At 44.5% G+C, this 14730-nt stretch overlaps 1 protein-coding gene across 2 annotated transcripts in view; it reads right to left on the bottom strand.

Annotated features, from left to right (window-relative positions):
* The window catches only part of LOC106583608 (tensin-2), a 47358-nt gene extending 32921 nt beyond the window's left edge, over positions 1–14437 (bottom strand). For both annotated transcript variants that reach the window (XM_014167989.3, XM_045705423.2), the window contains exons 1-3: positions 14151–14437; positions 2443–2475; positions 2215–2264 (exon numbers count right to left, since the gene is read on the bottom strand). The gene's annotated coding sequence lies outside the window, so the exon portion shown is untranslated. The remainder of the gene's footprint in view (positions 1–2214; positions 2265–2442; positions 2476–14150) is intronic.
* Between the last annotated feature and the right edge of the window lie 293 nt (positions 14438–14730).

The raw sequence follows: 14730 nt of genomic DNA, 5'->3' as shown, positions 1-14730 counted from the left end.
AGGACAATGACCCAAAACACACCTCCAGGCTGTGTAAGGTCTATTTCACCAAGAAGGAGAGTGGTGGAGTGCTGCATCAGATGACCTGGCCTCCACAATCACCCAACCTCAACCCAATTGAGATGGTTTGGGATTTGTTGGACCGCAGAGTGAAAGAAAAGCAGCCAACAAGTGCTCAGCATATGTGGGAACTCCTTCAAGACTGTTGGACAAGCATTCATGAAGCTGGTTGAAAGAATGCCAAGAGTGTGCAAAGCTGTCATCAAGGCAAAGGGTGGTTACTTTGAAGAATCTCAAATATAAAACATATTTTGATTTGTTTAACACTTTTTTGGTTACTACATGATTCCATATTTATTTAACAGTTTTGATATCTTCACTATTATTCTACAATGTAGAAAATAGTAAACATAAAGAAAAACCCTTGAATGTTGTTGTTGTTTGTGTCCAAACTTTTAACTGGTACTGTATGTGTAACTGTTAAATGTGCACACACACACAAACACACAGACACACACACACACACACCCACACACACACGTTGATGTTTTCACATTCATGCAAATTGTAAAGTATTTTGTCTGTAATGTATTTTTCGTTATGTGTCAGACCCCAGTAAGACTAGCTGTCTCCATTGGCGTTGGTTAATGTGGATCCTAATAAATCTAAATCACTCCACACTCACACTCCATACACTACCTGCAACGGATTGAATCTTGTCCCAAGTCCTTCACTACTGACTGAAAGAGAACACGTCCTTCACTACTAAGTAGAAATATAACAAGTCCTTCACTGAACAAAAATAATAAACACAACATGTAAAGTGTTGGTCCCATGTTTCATGAGCTGAAATAAAATATCCCAGAAATGTTCTGTACGCACAAAAAGCTAATTTCTCTCAAATTTGGGGCACAAATTTGTTTACATCCCTGTTAGTAGCATTTCTGCTTTGCCAAGATAATCCATCCACCTGACAGGTGTGACATATCAAGAAACTGATTAAACAGCATGATCATTACACAGGTGCACCTTGTGCTGGAGACAATAAAAGGCCACTCTAAAATGTGTTTTGTCACAACACAATGCCACAGGTGTCTCAAGTTTTGAGGGCACATGCAATTGGCATGCTGATTGCAGGAATGTCCACCAGAGCTCTTGCCAAAGAATTGAATGTTCATTTCTCTACCATAATCCGCCTCCATCGTCGTTTAGAGAATTTGGCAGTACGTCCAACCGGCCTCACAACTGTAGATTGTCTGAGACCAGCCACCCAGACAGCTGATGAAACTGGGTTTGCACAAGCGAAGAATTTATGCACAAACTGTAAGAAACCGTCTCAGGGAAGCTCATCTACATGCTCGTCATCCTCACCAGGGTCTTGACCTGACTGCAGTTTGGCCTCATAACCGACTTCAGTGGCAAATGCTCACATTCGATGGCCACTGGCACGCTGGAGACGTTTGCTCGGTTTCAATTGTACCGGGCAGATGGCATTGTGTGGGCGAGCAGTTTGAACAGAGTGCCCCATGGTGGTGCTGGGGAAGTGGCATGGGCAGGAATAATCTATGGTCAACGATCACAATTGCATTTTATCGATGGCAATTTGAATGCACAGAGATAACGTGACGAGATCCTGAGACACATTGTCGTGTCATTCAGCCACCGCCATCACCTCATGTTTTAGCATGATAATGCATGGCCCATGTCACAAGGATCTGTACATAATTCCTGGAAGCTGAAAATGTCCCAGTTCTTCCATGGCCTGCATACTCACCAGACATGTCACCCATTGAGCATGTTTGGGATGCTCTGGGTTGACGTGTACGACACCGTGTTCTAGTTCCCGCGTTATCCAGCACCTTCGCACAGCCATTGAAGAGGAGTGGGACAACATTCCATAGGCCACAATCAACAGCCTGATCAACTCTTTGCTAAGGAGATGTGTCGCGCTGCATGAGGCAAATAGTGGTCACACCAGGGACTAACTGGTTTTCTGATCAATGCCCCTACCTTTTTAAGGTATCTGTGACCAACAGATACATATCTGTATTCCCAATCATGTGATTAGGGCGTAATTAATTAATTTCAATCAACTGATTTCCTTATATGAAGTGGAACTCAGTAAAATCTTTGAAATTGTTGCGCGTTGCGTTTATATTTTTGTTCAGCGTAGAAAGAGAACAAGTCCTTCACTAGTAAAAATGTGTTTGGTACCTGGGAAGGGAGTTCCTCTTCTTCTGGGACGGAGACTTTGTGGAGCCCTGCTGAGAATGAGGGAAAGAGATCAACTATTTTAGTTTGGGGCTTTTGTAGTACAGTACCGCAGTGAGTATCAGAATGTAAAGACAGAGTGGAGAACACCTTACTAATGCCAAACTAAGTTAAAACAAAGCAAAACAAGAACGACATGAAGGCAGGAGGACAGAGTTAAATGAATCTCACCAGGTCTGGTGCTGGGATGCAGGTGGATGTCACCTGAAAGACAGAACACAGGTAAGTACAAAATCTATCAATACTAACACACTTTTTGAATATAGAGTACTGTACTTTATTAATACATAGGGGTATAAAGGACTTAAATATCATACATATGTCATACAGAAGATACCTGTTGCATAATGATGGTAACGAAAAACATTCTCCTCCATACACACATGCTGACCACACAGACAGTTTTTGCCAAGTCATGTGGCTCAGCAGATAGATAGTTCTTGGGCTCTGTCTAGGAGGAGGAATGAACAGGATAGGGGGATGAGAGAGGGAAGTGTGCTAATGGAGGGGATTCTCTCACTCTCAAAGGCTGGAGAGGAACCACTGATGCTGTCATGCTGTCTTCAGAGATTTACCCCTTCCATATGACAGAGTAGAGGGGCGTGACTCCAGAGTACACCTTCCATATGACAGACTAGAGGGGCGTGACTCCAGAGTACCCCTTCCATATGACAGACTAGAGGGGCGTGACTCCAGAGTACCCCTTCCATATGACAGAGTAGAGGGGCGTGACTCCAGAGTACACCTTCCATATGACAGACTAGAGGGGCGTGACTCCAGAGTACCCCTTCCATATGACAGACTAGAGGGGCATGACTCCAGAGTACCCCTTCCATATGACAGACTAGAGGGGCGTGACTCCAGAGTACCCCTTCCATATGACAGACTAGAGAGGCGTGACTCCAGAGTACCCCTTCCATATGACAGACTAGAGGGGCGTGACTCCAGAGTACCCCTTCCATATGACAGACTAGAGGGGCGTGACTCCAGAGTACCCCTTCCATATGACAGACTAGAGGGGCGTGTCTCCAGAGTACACCTTCCATATGACAGACTAGAGGGGCGTGACTCCAGAGTACACCTTCCATATGACAGACTAGAGGGGCGTGACTCCAGAGTACCCCTTCCATATGACAGACTAGAGGGGCGTGACTCCAGAGTACCCCTTCCATATGACAGACTAGAGGGGCATGACTCCAGAGTACCCCTTCCATATGACAGACTAGAGGGGCGTGACTCCAGAGTACCCCTTCCATATGACAGACTAGAGGGGCGTGACTCCAGAGTACCCCTTCCATATGACAGACTAGAGGGGCGTGACTCCAGAGTACACCTTCCATATGACAGACTAGAGGGGCGTGACTCCAGAGTACCCCTTCCATATGACAGACTAGAGGGGTGTGACTCCAAAGTACCCCTTCCATTTGACAGACTAGAGGGGCGCGATGCCAGACTAGACACACATCGGTTTGCACTCTGCAGCATCATGTCCCAGAGATGAATCTGTGTAAAGTTCTCTGTATTCCTAGACAGAAATGTGTCGTCCTCTATACTTCTCATAATTGCGATCCGCACAAAATGTGATAATACAGAATGTATGTTGTCCTCAATGTTCCATGAATTTATATTGATCAAGTTTGATCTTTTTGGTCATGAAGGAAAGGAGATTAGGAAAATATGCCATCTCAGATATTGGGACACAACCCGAGTCCTCCCAAAACCATAAGCTGAGGTCCTATTCTCTACCCCTCTTCCTGGTCTGCACTTCCCCTCATTGCTGAAATGGTCTGGTGTAAGAAATAGGGTAAACCCCCACTAGCTTAAGCTTACCTTACACCAATATAATATATGGAGTCGAGCAAGTGCACACTGCAGACATTGGAGAGGAGGATAGGGGAGCAGAATGCCGCCCCAACAGTTAAATGTCATTTTATTTTACCTCTGACCTCATTACATCATTGCACTGACAGGACGTGAGTGGCATTTGACCTTTGACTAAGGTCTACTAGTTGTTGACAGGTGAATGTCAACATGTTACGAATGAAATACCAGACAGAATCACCTCAAGAAGCAGCTTTGAAGAATGTTATTGTAAAGCACTTTCCACATTAACGAAAACCTCAAGAGCTTTATATACAATTTATTAACATCATTACACTTTCCAATCTGTTTATTGGACGGTCACCCCATCCCTTTCTATCTTTATCTGAGAGATGGAGAGAAAAGAAGAAGAGAAAAGCAGGAGGGGAAGGGGAGGACGGGGGTAAGGCACCACATTACATCTCCCTCCCTGGTTGGCAGTTACACAGACGTTTCCTGAAAGCACAGAGGCCTCCTCTTCATTCCACACACTAATGAACACATGAAGATAGAAGATTCACTCACTCCCGCCCGTGTGTACCAGTTCTAAGTCATTAATACCATGTGATGCACACACATCAATATACAAAGCAGCCAGACCGTGACCCATTGACCCTGACTAAGCCATCTCTGCCATTTTGTGTTAAACTAGACAAAATCTAATCTTTGTTTTTGACACACTGCAGATGACTGGATTGAAAACTCGACATAGCAAAATGTGAAGAGGTGTGATATGAAACTAAACAGGGAGTCAGAGAGAAGCGAGGGAGGGAAAGAGAGAAGGACAGAAACACGAGCGATGGGGTGAAAGTTGTTTGTGTGAGAGAGTTGTCTTTCTCTCCCTCTCTCACACATACAACTCTCCCTCGCTGGTGTTTCTGGTGGCGGGATGGACAGGGTGAGGAGAAAGAGTGAGAGAGAGAGAGAAAGAAAGAGAGTAAAAGAAAGAGATAAAGAGAGATAAAGAGAGTAAAATAAGAGAGAAAAGAGAGAAAGAGAAAGAAAGAGTCAGATTGTTTACTGCTGGGCTGAGGGAGCTTCTGCAGGCAGCTCTTTAAACACCATCAGCCAGTTGAACAGCCCTAGATCACAGCTGAGTTTACATCTTCACTTCAACCACTCCACTCTGCTGCCTGCCCTAACATGACAAGAAAAAAACACAGAGAGAGAAACACGGACAGAGAGAGTGTGCTAGAAAGGGAGTAAGAAGGGAGGGAGGGAAAGGGAGAGTCAGAATCAGAGAGGAAGAGATAGAGAAGAGTTGAGAGAGGTTTGAACATGAAGAAAATATATATTTTTTTAATTTCTCCTTGTTACTTTTGATGTGTTCTACTCACTGTCGCAATGTGGGAGACATTGGCTTGCCATTTCCCGAAAAAGCTCATTGAATGTCAATTCAATTGAGGGAGAGAGAGAGAGTGGTATAGAACCCTGGTATAGAACAGTAACATTATGCCATTATAAAATCGATGGCAGAGTTCCAGTGGAAGTGTGTGTGTGTGTGTGTGTATGTATGTACAGTGGGGAGAACAAGTATTTGATACACTGCCAATTTTGCAGGTTTTCCTACTTACAAAGCATGTAGAGGTCTGTAATTTTTATCATAGGTACACTTCAACTGTGAGAGACGGAATCTAAAACAAAAATCCAGAAAATCACATTGTATGATTTTTAAGTAATTCATTTGCATTTTATTGCATGACATAAGTATTTGATACATCAGAAAAGCAGAACTTAATATTTGGTACAGAAACCTTTGTTTGCAATTACAGAGATCATATGTTTCCTGTAGTTCTTGACCAGGTTTGCACACACTGCAGCAGGGATTTTGGCCCACTCCTCCATACAGACCTTCTCCAAATCCTTCAGGTTTCGGGGCTGTCGCTGGGCAATACGGACTTTCAGCTCCCTCCAAAGATTTTCTATTGGGTTCAGGTCTGGAGACTGGCTAGGCCACTCCAGGACCTTGAGATGCTTCTTACGGAGCCACTCCTTATAGTTGCCCTCGCTGTGTGTTTCGTGTCGTTGTCATGCTGGAAGACCCAGCCACGACCCATCTTCAATGCTCTTACTGAGGGAAGGAGGTTGTTAGCCAAGATCTTGCGATACATGGCCCCATCCATCCTCCCCTCAATACGGTGCAGTCGTCCTGTCCCCTTTGCAGAAAAGCATCCCCAAAGAATGATGTTTCCACCCCCATGCTTCACGGTTGGGATGGTGTTCTTGGGGTTGTACTCATCCTTCTTCTTCCTCCAAACACGGCGAGTGGAGTTTAGACCAAAAAGCTCTATTTTTGTCTCATCAGACGACATGACCTTCTCCCATTCCTCCTCTGGATCATCCAGATGGTCATTGGCAAACTTCAGACGGGCCTGGACATGCGCTGGCTTGAGCAGGGGGACCTTGCGTGCGCTGCAGGATTTTAATCCATGACGGCGTAGTGTGTTACTAATGGTTTTCTTTGAGACTGTGGTCCCAGCTCTCTTCAGGTCATTGACCAGGTCCTGCCGTGTAGTTCTGGGCTGATCCCTCACCTTCCTCATGATCATTGATGCCCCACGAGGTGAGATCTTGCATGGAGCCCCAGACCGAGGGTGATTGACCGTCATCTTGAACTTCTTCCATTTTCTAATAATTGCGCCAACAGTTGTTGCCTTCTCACCAAGCTGCTTGCCTATTGTCCTGTAGCCCATCCCAGCCTTGTGCAGGTCTACAATTTTATCCCTGATGTCCTTACACAGCTCTCTGGTCTTGGCCATTGTGGAGAGGTTGGAGTCTGTTTGATTGAGTGTGTGGTCAGGTGTCTTTTATACAGGTAACGAGTTCAAACAGGTGCAGTTAATACAGGTAATGAGTGGAGAACAGGAGGCTTCTTAAAGAAAAACTAACAGGTCTGTGAGAGCCCGAATTCTTACTAGTTGGTAGGTGATGAAATACTTATGTCATGCAATAAAATGCAAATGAATTACTTAAAAATCATACAATGTGATTTTCTGGATTTTTGTTTTAGATTCCGTCTCTCACAGTTGAAGTGTACCTATGATAAAAATTACAGACCTCTACATGCTTTGTAAGTAGGAAAACCTGCAAAATCGGCAGTGTATCAAATACTTGTTCTCCCCACTGTATGTATGTATGTATGTATGTATGTATGTGTGTGTTTTACGTAACAGGAAGTGATGACATCATGACCATGTGACCTGTTTACCAGGGTCATGTTCGGGAGCAGATAGAAACAACTTGCATAGAGACTGACACGATTCCCTGTCCTACATGGCAGAGAAGCATGTCTGTCCACATGGTATATTTCTATGTGAATGTTCTCTAACATTGCGTCCCATTGAACGTAACCCAGATGAGCAGGAAAACACAATAGTTCTAGGCTACGTCCCAAATGGCGCCCTATTCCCTTTATAGTGCAATACTTTTCACCAGGGCCCATAGGGCTCTGTTCCCTTTCTAATGCAGTACTTTTCACCATGTCCCATAGGGCTCTGTTCCCTTTCTAATGCAGTACTTTTCACCAGGGCCCATAGGGCCCAGTTCTCTTTTTAATGCAGTACTTTTCACCAGGGCCCATAGGGCCCAGTTCCCTTTTTAATGCAGTACTTTTCACCAGGGTCCATAGGGCCCAGTTCCCTTTTTAATGCAGTACTTTTCACCAGGGCCCATAGGGCCCAGTTCCCTTTTTAATGCAGTACTTTTCACCAGGGCCCATAGGGCCCAGTTCCCTTTTTAATGCAGTACTTTTCAAGAGGTCCCATAGGGCTCTGTTCCCTTTCTAATGCAGTACTTTTCACCAGGGCCCATAGGGCCCAGTTCTCTTTTTAATGCAGTACTTTTCACCAGGGCCCATAGGGCCCAGTTCCCTTTTTAATGCAGTACTTTTCACCAGGTCCCATAGGGCTCTGTTCCCTTTCTAATGCAGTACTTTTCACCAGGGCCCATAGGGCTTTTGGTACACATCTCTAGTTTTTGAATAGAGATTCATCCCACAGGGTAGGAAGCCACTGTTAATTAATTGGTTGTAATAATGGTGGTAAACTGGATAAAGTGATGGAGTAAGCCACAGGAAGGAAAGGATGCAGACAGACATGGACTGAAGCCCCTCGAGATTGGTGTTGAACACAGTAGCCTAGCACACACACAGACACACAACTCATGAGTCAACAGGATGCAATTTGCAGGACACCGTCAGAGTCGCTTAACCTTCCACACCCGCAAACATGCTTGTGTTGTGTGTATGTAGCCTATTTACACTAATATTGTATACGCACGTACACATGTTAACATGGATGGGGCACGCACGTTCACACACACGCTCACACACACACACACACACACACACACACACACACACACACACACACACACACACACACACACACACACACACACACACACACACACACACACACACACACACACACACACACACACACACGTGTCCAGGGCAGCAGCAGCCTGAGGACCTTCATTAGTTCCTTTAGCCAGTGTGCTGCTAGGGCCATCTGGTTACATTTGCCTTGTCCATCAGCTAGACTAGCTACTACTTACAGAGGTGCCTGCCCGTCCCCCATCCAACCCTCAGGGACTACTGACTGGTATTACACAAGTACAGCTGCCCATGTGGCCCTCCCTACAGCCAGCATGAGACAGAGAGGCCAAGTCATGGGCATAGAAAGCAGAACTAGAGAAAAGTACCTTCCTCAGTGCAGTTGTGACCTTAACAACCTAGTAGAACACTACTGTGATGGAAAGATGATTGGATTCCAATGAATGGGAATGCCACATATGACTGCAAAATACCACTTTAAGATGTTGCCAATGCCATCATGGCACAGTATAAATGGATTCCAATGAACCACAAAATACTTTTTCAGGACACAGACATCTTGCTCAAAATTGTGCCAAGCACGAGCCTAACTAGATGAAGCGGATAGATAAGTGCATCACTACTGCCTTCCTGAGACTTGGGAGTGCTGTATGCCAAGATCCAGAGATCTAGGCTATTGGGGCGGAATTTCCACTCAAACTACTTTCTGACCCTTTTTTGCTTATTGTAGGCCTACTATTGGATATTCAATGTTGGTCATTGGCTGTAACTTTGTCTGGCGCTATTTTGGGCCAGGTCTCAGCAGCAGGAAGGCAAAAGGCAAATAAAGAAAGTGGCTGGGTATTCTGAGTCAGTGGGACCAAAGACTAATTCTGACTGTTTGAGTCAGAGGTTAGAGGTTACTTTCTGTCTGTCATCCAATAATAGGTTTTATCAGGACGACTTCCAAGACAGAACTGACCTAATTTCCAGTTGCTAATGCAAAAAGAGAGGGAAGAGAGGAAGAGCGGGAGGAGAGAGGGGGAAGAAGTGAGTAACTCATCCACTTTTAACATAGTGAGGTAACCAATTAAACCCTGAGATTATTGAGCTGAGAATATTCTAAGACAGCAGTTCAGACAACTGACACACACAATCTCCACTCCAGCTCTGTCTGACTCTCTCAAGGATCTTATAATATATTACATCTTATATATTCTAAGCATCTTCTTCTCTCCTCTTAACCACTGTGTAATTGAGTCAGAGACAGACAGCGCAAACTTTTCAACATTCCACCAAGAGCACAGGCTAGATTTAGAAGCCATGTTGCTGTGAATAAGTAAGTAGCCAGTGAGAAAGCATGCTCTTCTCTCCCTCTCTCTGTTTCCGTCTGCCTGCCTGTCTGTCAGGTCCTTATGTACAGGGGCTCCAGTAAAATTTAGACTAACCACAGTCATGCCGCCATGGGACACAAGCATGTACCTCCCCTCCCCCTTTCCCCCAAATAAACATGACTATAACGAGATGACAAAAGACACAGAGATTAAGATAATGCATGAGAGGATGGGTGGGGGGGGGGGGGGGGGGGTATGAGGCATGGGGAGGAGAGACATTGGATAGAGGGAGTGGGCACACAAAGCTGAGAGGGGAGAAAAAGCTTGGAGGAGAAGGCGGGAGAGCAAGAGCATTTGGGTGAAAGAGAAGGGGAGACCTTGCGGTAGACAAGAGAGAAATAATGATAGAAAGTGAGAAGGGGAGAGAGAGAGAGAGTGAGCGAGCAAGCATGTGAGTTAGTGAGTGAAAGAGTGCTTGGGGGGAAAGAATGCTTGAAAATGCCTTTCAACCATTGAGACCAGACAGAGATTTTGGTAGACCTCCTTACTTTAGACCCTACACTGCTCTGAGCGCTGATCAAGGCATTTGTTTCTTTGTTCATCCGTCAACTCAGATCTCTACTTGCTGTTCTTGTAACAGCTTTACAAAGTGTACAGACCCTGCTATTTCACCATGTTTTTTGACACAGGCAAATACTCAAGTGTGCATGAAACCTGTACACACAAACCTGTCTCTCTCTCTCTCGCTCTCTAACCCTATTATGCTTCTGGATATTCCACTTGCTCTCTCCATGACAGACTGACCAGGTGAATCCAGGTGAAAGCTATGATCCCTTATTGATGTCACCTGTTAAATCAACATCAATCAGTGTAGATGAAGGGGAGGAGACAGGTTAATAAGGATTTTTAAGCCTTGAGACAATTGAGACATGGATTGTGTATGTGTGCCACTCAGAGGGTGAATGGGCAAGACACAGAAATGTAAGGGCCTTTGAACAGGGTATGGTAGTAGGTGCCAGGGGAACAAGTTTGTGTCAAGAACAGCAACACTTCTAGGTTTTTCACTCTCAACAGTTTCCCGTGTGTATCAAGGATGGTCCACCACCCAAAGGTCATCCAGCCATCTTGACACAACTATGGGAAGCATTGGAGTCAACATGGGCCAGCATCCTTGTGGAACACTTTCAACACCTTGTAGAATCCATGACCTGATGAATTGAGGCTGTTCTGAGGAAAAAAGGGGGCGGGGGGTGCAACTCTATATTAGGAAGGTGTTCCTAATGTCTTGTATACTCAGTGTCACTCATCTAGCCAACTTCCTAGGCAAAAGCAACTATATTTCATTCATAAAAATCGATTAAACCCTAAGAATCGAAAAGTCATGCCCGTAACAAAAAAAACAACTAGAAGACCCTATAAGCCTCAGTAGTACCAGAGGTCTTGCCATGGCCACAGCACGGAAAATAGCAACCCTCTAATCCCAGTTAGATGAGGCCTATTGTTGTCTGTAACTCCCAGCTCAGCCACACAGGAAATGAAAAACCCTGGGTAAATATTAACACACACGTTTGTGTGTGGTCACATTTTCCCTTTATTGCTTCCATACTAAGTGGGGAGAAGGCTTAAGACATTTACGCAATATGCATCCACTATAGCATATAAAGTGCATTCGGAAAGTATTCAGCCACCTTGACTTTTTGCACATTTTGTTACATTACAGCCTTTAAAATGGATTAAATAGTTGTTTTCCCCTCATCAATCTAATCACAATACCCCATAATTACAAAGCAAAAACTGGTTTTTAGAAAGTTTTGCAAATGTACTAAAAATAAAAAATGGAAATATCACATTTACATAAGTATTCAGACCCTTTACTCAGTACTTTGTTGAAGGACCTTTGGCAGCGATTACAGTATCGAGTCTTCTTGGGTATGACACTACAAGGTTGGCACACCTGTATTTGGGGAGTTTCTACCATTCTTCTGTGCAGATCCTCTCAAGCTCTGTCAGGAGTGTCGCTGCACAGCTATTTTCAGGTCTCTCCAGAGATGTTCCATCGGGCTCAAGTCCGGGATCCGGCTGGGCCACTCAATGACATTTAGAGACTTGTCCCGAAGCCACTCCTGCTTTGTTTTGACTGTGTGCTTAGAGTCGTTATCCTGTTGGAAGGTGAACCTTCACCCCAGTATGAGGTCCTGAGCGCTCTGGAGCAGATTTTCATCAAGGATCTCTCTGTACTTTGCTCCGTTCATCTTTCCCTCGATCCTGACTAGTCTCCCAGTCCCTGCTGCTGAAAAACATCCCCACAGCATGATGCTGCTACCACCATGCTTCACAGTAGGGATGGTGTCAGGTTTCCTCCAGATGTGACACTTGGCATTCAGGCCAAAGAGTTCTGTCTTGGTTTCATCAGACCAGAGAATCTTGTTCCTCATTGTCTGAGGGTCCTTTGGGTGCCTTTTAAAAACTCAAAGTGGGCTGTCATGTGCCTTTTACTGAGGAGTGGCTTCCATTTGGCAATTCTACCATAAAGGCCTACTTGCTGGAGTGCTGCGGAGATGGTTGTCCTTCTGGAAGGTTCTCCCATTTCCATTGAGGAACTCTGGAGCTCTGTCAGAGCTCTGTCAGACTGAGCAAAAAACAATTCAACCCATTTTAGAACAAGGCTGCAATGTAACAAAATGTGAAAAATGCTCTGTCAGAGTGACCATAGCGTCCCTGACCAAGGCCCTTCTCCCCCGATTGCTCAGTTTGCCTGGGCGGCCAGTCTTGGTGGTTCCAAACTTTTTCCATTTAAGAATGATGGAGGGCACTGTGTTCTTGGGGACCTTCAATGCTGCAGAAATGTTTTGGTACCCTTCCCCAGATCTGTTCCTCGACACAATCCTGTCTCGGAGCTCTATGGACAATTCCATCGACCTCATGGCTTGGTTTTTGCACTGACATGCACTGTCAACTCTGAGACCTTACATGGACAGGTGTGTGCCTTTCCAAATCATGAATACTTATGTAAATAAGGTATTTCTGTTTTTCTTTTTTATACATTTTCAACATTTTCTAAAAACCTGTTTTCACTTTGTCATTATGGTGTATTGTGTGTAGATTGATGAGGAAAAAAACGATTTATTAAATTTTACAATAAGGCTGTAACGTAACAAAATGTGGAAAAAGGGAAGGGGTCTGAATACTTTCCGAATGCACTGTACATTACAGTACATGCAGAGGTTTCAGCTGGAATGGTAACGGAGATGACCAATAAGCTCAACACCGTAACATTTGCTCAGTCCACTGCTTTTGCATTTAGTTCAAAGGCTGCATGTCCTTTCTAACGGACAATCCACTTCACCTCCTTTGCTAATGAGCTCTAGCACTACAGTAGCGAGCTCTATGTAAACTGAGAGAACTATTTCTGACTTGCAAGCAATCTCCTGATATACCTAGAGCTTGCTATGAAGGGATAGCATGTCTTGCTTCTATCTGGTTACTAGAACATCAAATCCTCTACGTGTCTTTGCTATGTTGCCCAAGGTATTCCACATGAGAGAATTTCACCCTATCAAGACACCCTGCTACTATCTGTAGTTATTTGGCTTAAATTATACATTAAATGTATTGTAAGCAGGTCATTGCACAGTGCAATACAAATTCTTAGTCCACAAATTAATAAAGTATAAAAAAATGGGATGAACTCCATAAAAACAGGTGACCTTGTTACCCTTTTATATTTTAAACCATCCATACACTAATACATGAGTGTAACATATGACTCTAATCTCTACCTCAATTCATGTCAACAGACCAGTGCTTTCTCTGAACAACTGACAAAGTGCATATATCATGACAATCTGTATAGCTCAGATGACCAGAAGCGGTAGGTCCACAGATATTGTTAGGACAGCTGGCCATTTCCCGAACACTCTGTTGCTTCTGTGTCCTCTCAAACAGAATCGTCTAGACACACACAACAGACACGCGTTCGAAGTACGCTTCCACCGCTTTCAACTACCTAGCTCTTACCATACTTCTCAGATTTGCTGTACCGCAGTACTCTATATACACAGTACTCAATACTCTGTACACAGTACTACTCAAAACTCTATACACAGTACTACTTAATACTCTGTACACAGTACTCCTCAATACTCTCAATAGTCAATACTCTCTTCTAGTCACGTCTGCCACTTGAAAAACTATAATAGATAAGGTTTCAACAAATCATAGTGCAAACACAGTACACAAACACAGTACACAAACACAGTACACAAGATGGGAAGATTCAAACAGTATAATCTTTCCATTCAGTGCCCATTATAAACTCCAGACTACTCTATTTCCTCAATATCATGACTGAACCATGGAGCGCGTTTTACCTTTCAGCAAGCTGCTTCAGTTCCCTCTTATCTCTCTCTCTGTCACAGAAGAGCCTTCTCTGTAGAGAGAGAGAACATTATACAGTGCCTCTCTCGCTCTCTAACAGTAACACACGCTGCCGCTGTGCAGGCATACGACACAGTAATATTTTCCCTCCCTCTCTTTCCCTCACTTCCTTTCTCTCTCTCACACACATACAAATCCAATGTGCCAGCACACACACACCCCCATGGGCACAACTGCGGAGTCAAAGGGCTCTGGTTACTGATGCCCTATTCCCTCCCTTGGGGTGAGATACTGATAGAGGGAGGAAGGGAGAGGAAGAGACGCTGATAGATGGAGGGAGGGAGGGAGGGAGGGAGGGAGGGAGGGAGGGAGGGAAAGATAATAAGAGGCAGAGTGGATAAGAGGGGGAGAGGGAGTGGGCAGAGATATAGTGTTAACACGAGAGAGAGAGAGAGAGAGAGAGAGAGAGAGAGAGAGAGAGAAAGATAGAGAGTAGATGAAGAGAGAGGGGAGATAAACGAAGAGGGAGAGGAAAAGAAGAAGGAAAAAATATTGAAAGAGTCAGAGAGAATA

This window comes from Salmo salar, chromosome 22 (assembly GCF_965601325.2).
Source record: "Salmo salar chromosome 22, fSalSal1, whole genome shotgun sequence".
In the NCBI taxonomy this organism is placed as follows: Eukaryota; Metazoa; Chordata; class Actinopteri; order Salmoniformes; family Salmonidae; genus Salmo; species Salmo salar.
Note: the sequence above shows the minus strand (reverse complement) of the source record. Positions and strands in the feature narration are given on the sequence as shown.